The following is a 6408-nucleotide window of genomic DNA, read 5'->3' as shown; positions in this document are numbered from 1 at the left end:
GGGATCTAGGACAGTCAGAGCCCCAATGACCTTGTTGTTGACATTTAGGGCATGGGGTACGTGGAGTGCATGGTTTGGGGCATGCCCTGGCCCAGTGTCCCTCCTTGCCACCCTTGAAGCTGGCATCCAAGGGGTTTTGACCTGTGGTGATGGGCGGCGACCCGAGGAAGCAACCTGCAGGGCCTGGGCGAGCATCTGAAATTTCTGAGTCTCGGGGGTGACAGGGCCTTGTTCGAGCTTTTTCAGTTTGGTCTGGATGTTGGGGTTGCTCTGTGAGAGGAAATATGTCATAAGGACATGATGGCCATCTGGGGTTTCGGGATCTAGGTTACTGCTGAAGGGCTTTCGTAAGCCGATCCAGAAATTCTGATGGGGTCTCTTGTCATTTTTGGAAATGGACAGCCTTACATGCTGCTTTTTTGAGCCCAGCAATACTACATGTGGAGAATCTTTCCCTACTCTGTATGCCAGCTTGTGTATTATAATCCCAGTCGGGAGTTTGATCTGGGGCAGCAAGTGGCCCCAGAGGGTGATTGGGATTAACTCGGTGAGTTTCATTCTCATGGGCTCTGGCAAGTTCCCAGACTCTGGTACGTTCCTCAAGAAGGAGAGTATTAGCCAATAACATATATATATATATATATATATATATATATCTCATGGTGAGTGAGGCTATAAGCCTGGAGGACCCATTGAAACTCTTGGGACCTAGTTTGGGGGGGAGACTAAAGGTGTCGGCTGAGTCAGGGGGAGCACCTGAGGGGCTGGACTGAGCCTGTGGGGGAGGTTGGTAGGGAGGGGGTTCATCTACTGGATAGGTCTGGGTGAGAACAAAGAAGTTAAAAAGCCTCAACATAGGGGATCTCCTTCCACTTTTTCGAGTGCTCACAGAAGTTAAACAGATCTCTGAGAATTTCAGAATCTAGGGATCCTCCTGGGGGCCATTGACTTTGATTGTCTAATTGACAGTAAGGCCAATCTTGTGTGCAGAATTTAATAAGGGGGAGTCTGCAGGGAGGGAAGATGAGGCCCCCATTGGTCGGGAGAGGGACAAGGGTGGTTGAGAGAGAGAGAGAGAGAGAGAGAGAGGAGTGCCTGTTCTCCACCCCTCAGGACATCCCGCTCATGAACTGGGTTCCAGAGATTCCACCGTGACCGTAAAGGTGGTGGTGGGGTGCATTCTCTCCTCCAGATTGGGCATCAGAGGTTTGCCGGACGATCATGGTCAAAGCCCCTGCATAGCCCTCCTGAAGTTGGATACCCGATAGGGGAACTCACCTACTGAAGAGCCGGGTTGTGTGAGTAGCAGCAGCGCTCGAAAGAGTGGACAAAGCTTGAGTAGCAGCAGTGCTCAAAAGAGTGGACGAGGACCACCAGCCTTGAGAGAGGGTTCCCTTGAGCCGAGAGGCATTCCCCCTCCCGGGTTTCAGCACCAATGAAAGAATGAACAAGGCTCGTCTTCGGAGAAAATGCTGATTAATGAGGAACAGCTCTGCATATTTATAGATCAGGGGGTTATGACAGTTATGATAGTCTAACAGTTTAATGGTTTGAATCTTGGAGACAGGATGCTTTCTGATTGGTGGATAAGGATCATGTGAGTCAGCAGGGCTAGTCTGATTGGTGCATAAGGATCATGTGAGTCAACAGGGCTAGTCTGATTGGTGGGTAAGGATCATGTGAGCCAGCAGGGCTCACCATTGGAACGGCTCTTCTGGGGGATGGGGAAGTTAGTCTTTGGAGTCCGGGTGACTCCCAACAGTCAGGATCACTGAGAATACCCCATCTTCACATCTGAGGATCGCAGGGTCCCTGGGCATGGAGGCAGGACCAGGACTAGAGGAGCCACTCCAGGATGCCTCCTGAGTCAGCAGATACCAGGTAACAAGTGCCAGAAATCTGTTGGAGGAGAGCAGAGGTGTGGAGGTCCCCTATGAAGGGCAGCTGGGCCTAAAGCTGAGGTTGGGACTTCATATTAAAAAAAAAAAAAGGAGAGTCCTGCCCCCTGTGTGCAGCCACCAGAGACATGAGAGGAACACTGTGCCACGCATGTTTGGCTCCTTATTCACCAACAGGTGGCTCCACCCAAACCTGCTCCACCTTGGGCCATCACAGCTGAAAGAACGAAGAAGAATCATCATCAGAGAAAATGCCCGTTTATTGAGGAACAGCTCTGCACATTTATAGAGCAGGGGCGGGGAGGGTGTTTGACAATTATGACAGTTTAACAGTTTAATGATTTGACAGTTGGCATGGGGTGCTTTCTGATTGGTGGGTAAGGATCATGTGAAACAGCAGCCATCGCCATAGCCCTCCCCACGTGGTAATCTCTACTGTGGGACATTGGTCAGGGCAAGGGCAGCTGCCCCTTGCAGCACTGCAGACAACACTGCAGCATCACCGAATAGGCCACCCAATGCCATTGCACAGACCATCCTCCCAGTCCCATCCCTGAAAGCAGTTGCTTCCATCTTGGGACATCTCCACCACCATCTTGGGTTACCTCCACTGCTGCCTCCACCATCTTTAGCTGGGGCAGCTTCCACCTTGGGACGCCTGGAAGCCCAATGTTAAGTACCTACAGGCTTGACACTACTGCCACCATCAACCAGTGACACGGGTGCTTCCATCTAGAGACAACAACCAGGACCTGGGAGACCATCACCAAGGTCCCTGTGAGCCCCTATGCACCACAGGGATACCCCTACTAGGAGTGCTAACCATCTTTTGCAGAGGCAACAGGGAAACTTGCATGGGGTAGCCATACTCTCTTTTTTCTCCTGATAACAGCCAACACTTTTGATTACTTCTTTGTTCAACTTCTCTAGTAATTACAGAAATGCAAATCAAAACTACTCTAAGATTTCATCTCACTCCAGTCAGAATGGCAGCTATCAAGAATACAAAAATCAATAAGTGTTGGCGAGAATGTGGGGGAAAAGGCACACTCGGACTTTGCTGGGAGTTCTAGAACACTAGCTGCAAGCACTGGCCTGGTGATACCTATTGGCCAAGGTTGGTCTTAAATTCTGGCTCTTGGCTGGATCATGCCTGGGTCTCACAACTGTGGGAGCTTGTGCGGTCGTGGGAGGAAGGAAGTGGGGCCAAAGTGTGGGTCTGGTGCACAGGTCTCCACCTGATGGTAGAGCCAGCCTAGAGGCTCTGTGAGCTCTGTCCTCTGTATGGGAACTTTGATTTCTACAGGGTGGCAGGCCTGGAACTGGATCCAAGATAAAGATCTGTGCTAGCTTTTGTGACCTACTCTCTGTTCTACCCTCAAGATTAAAGGAGGGGCGATGGAGGTAAGACATACTGGAAAGTCCAAATCTTCCTTAAAAGGGTATTTTTTGATATCACTCTGTTTATGCTTTCTGCATAAACAGTGCTTTTTTTCTCATGGCTGAAGCTTCCTGGGGCTGGGGGAATGGGTATTAGTGTCCTGGCTTGGTCAGCCTCCAGACCCCTCCTCAACATCTGGGCACTTGGATGCAGCCCCTGTCCTGAAGCATAGTGAGGTAACTGATTCTTTAGCCGTCCAGCCAGGCGGCCATCACAACAGCTACAGCCTCATCACATGCTCCATAAATGTTCTGGGAGACTTTGCTTTGGCTGCAGTAGCTTTGGAGGCTCTGAAGCTTCTCTGAATGATTCTTTCCCTCTGTAGCCCATTCAGATGTCTCCACTTTCATCTGTGAGGAGTCCGTCCCCTATCTATGACAGCCAGGTGGGTCCAATATATCTGGGAAGACTGGCACGTATAACTTCTTTTTTTCTTCTTTTTTTGGGGGGATGGGTGGGTACCAGGGATTGAGCCCAGGGGCACTCAACCACTGAGCCACATCCAGCCCTATTTTTTATTTTATTTAGAGACTGAGTCTTACTGAGTTGCTTTAATGCCTCACTGTTGCTGAGGCTGGCTTTGGACTCACAATCCTCCCGTCTCAAGCCTCCCAAGCTGCTAGGATTACAGGTGGGCACCACCACACCCAGCTTTTCTCCTGTAGTTTTTATCTGAAGCAGAGCAAGGGAAGTTGGTCATATTAATAGCTGGTAACACTAAGGGGTGTTAGGCCTGAGAATGGCTACAAGCCAGAGAGCTGCCAAGAGCTATAGAAAAGCTGCTGAGAGAGCTGCTTGCCCTCACTGGAAGACAAGCTAGGGAGCTGTTAGCTCTGTCTGCTGGGAGACTTACAAGAAGAGCTATCAGTTCTGGCTGCAGCATGATCAGCAGGAAGAGTTCCCAACCCAATGAGCTGAGAGCTGCTAGCCCTCAAAGTTTAGAGCTGTCAATGTGATGGGAGCTTCACTTTGCCTGTTGGTGATTTGTGTCTGAATTTAAGGAAAGAACCCTAAATTGATTGGTTGCAGAGGCAGTAAATCACTTGGATCAACAGCTTTGGAAGTTCATTCTGTGAGTGATAGGACTTGTTGGGCTTTGCCCACTACTGAATTTCACAATGGCAGACCTGGTCCTGGGCTTCTAGACTTCCCAAAATGAGAGCCACTTGTCTCCACACTGGGCTACTTGGAGTTGGAACAGGTGATGCAGGTATCACAATCCTTTTTGCTTTTTCAATCTTTTTATTTTATTATCCTAAAAGTGGGCATTATGATCTTTCACCCAATTTTATTGGCTTTAGGAGCAGGTACTCGGTGTGCCTCTGGGAGGAGATTGCCCATCTTAGTCAAGGATCTTGCCTCCATCTTACTTGCCAATTTTTGAATATTAATTATGGCCTCAAGATTTTAAAAAGAATGAACATCCATATTGCTTTCCATAGTGGTTGCACCAATTTGCAGTCCCACCAGCATTGCATGAGTGTGCCTTTCCCCCCACATCCTCACCAACACTTATTGTTGCTTGTATTCTTGATAATTGCCATTCTGACTGGAGTGAGATGAAATCTTAGAGTAGTTTTATTTGCATTTCTCTAATTGCTAGAGTTGAAGAACATTTTTTTCATATATTTATTGTTCAATTGTATTTCTTCTTCTGTGAAGTGTCTGTTCAGTTCCTTAGCTCATTTCTTGATGGGGTTATTTGGTTTTTTGGTGATAAGTTTTTTGAGTTCTTTCTGTATCCTGGAGAAGACCGCTCTGTCTGAGGTGTGGGTGGTAAAGATTTTCTCTCATTCTTTAGGCTCTCTATTCATGTTATTGATTGTTTCCTTTGCTGATAAAAAGCTTTTTAGTTCAAATACATCCCATTTATTGATTCTTGATTTTATTTCTTGCACTTTAGGAGTCTTGTTAAGGAAGTCATCTCCTAAGCTGACGTGATGAAGACTTGGTTCTACTTGCTCTTCTGTTAGGCTCAAGGTCTCTGTTTTAGTGCCTGTCTTTAACCACTTTGAGTTGATTTTTTGTGCATGGTGAGAGATAAAGGTTGAACTTCATTTTGCTGCATATGGATTACCAGTTTTCCAGCAACATTTGTTGAAGCAACTAACTTTTCTCTAAGGTATGTTTCTGGCACCTTTGTCTGGTATGAGATTACCTTATTATGTGGGTGTGTCTCTGTCCTCTATTCTGTACTATTGTCTACATGTCTATTTTGATGCCAATATCATACTGTTTAATGGAACCACCATTTTAATAGAACCAGTTATCCCACTCCTCTGTCTATAGTCAGAAGACTTAAAATCAGCATACACAGTGATGCAGACACATGAATGTTTCTAGCAGCTCTATTCACAGTAGCTAAACTATGTACTTTGGATTGGGCAGAGGGGAATAAGCGGAGGGGACAGGGTGTGGGGATAGGAAGGATGGTGGAATGAGACAGGCATTATTACCCTATATACACATATTATTATACTACCAGTGTGATTCTGCACCACATACAGCCAGAGAAAAGAGAAGTTGTGCTCCATTTGTATACAATGTGTCCAAACGCACTCTACTGTCATGTCTAATTCAAACACACTTTAAAAATATTTTCAGAAGGAGGTGGACTTGGATGAAAACAAGGCCCTTTATGAATTGACTCCTTTTATGTTTTAAAAATTCCCTCTCCTGAATAGCCATGTCACTTCAGATGTATCAGTAATACAAGTACCTGTCAGAGTTTGAAATCATCTTTGCCTTTCCACTATTGTAATACTCTCAAATATCTAATCCTTACTCTCATTGTAAACAATTTTAATATTTTACAGTAAGTGTCTTTCCTAGCCCCAATCTTTGATTAAATTAAATCAAAGGAAAAAGCTTTAGACACAACCAGACCTGTCTTCACCTGTGTACTTACCAGTGTCCAGCAGGGGGCAGCACTGTAACAGGGATAACATGCTGAGCTCTCAGGAAGCTGGTCAAGAGAGACCTTAGACTTTGGACAGACAGAAACCGAAAAGTTAAATTAGAAGCCAATATTATATATGTTTTCCTTTTTCTCTGTAACTGAGAAAAGCA

This window comes from Urocitellus parryii, chromosome 15 (genome assembly GCF_045843805.1).
Source record: "Urocitellus parryii isolate mUroPar1 chromosome 15, mUroPar1.hap1, whole genome shotgun sequence".
Classification (NCBI taxonomy): Eukaryota; Metazoa; Chordata; class Mammalia; order Rodentia; family Sciuridae; genus Urocitellus; species Urocitellus parryii.
This window is presented reverse-complemented; position numbering follows the sequence as displayed.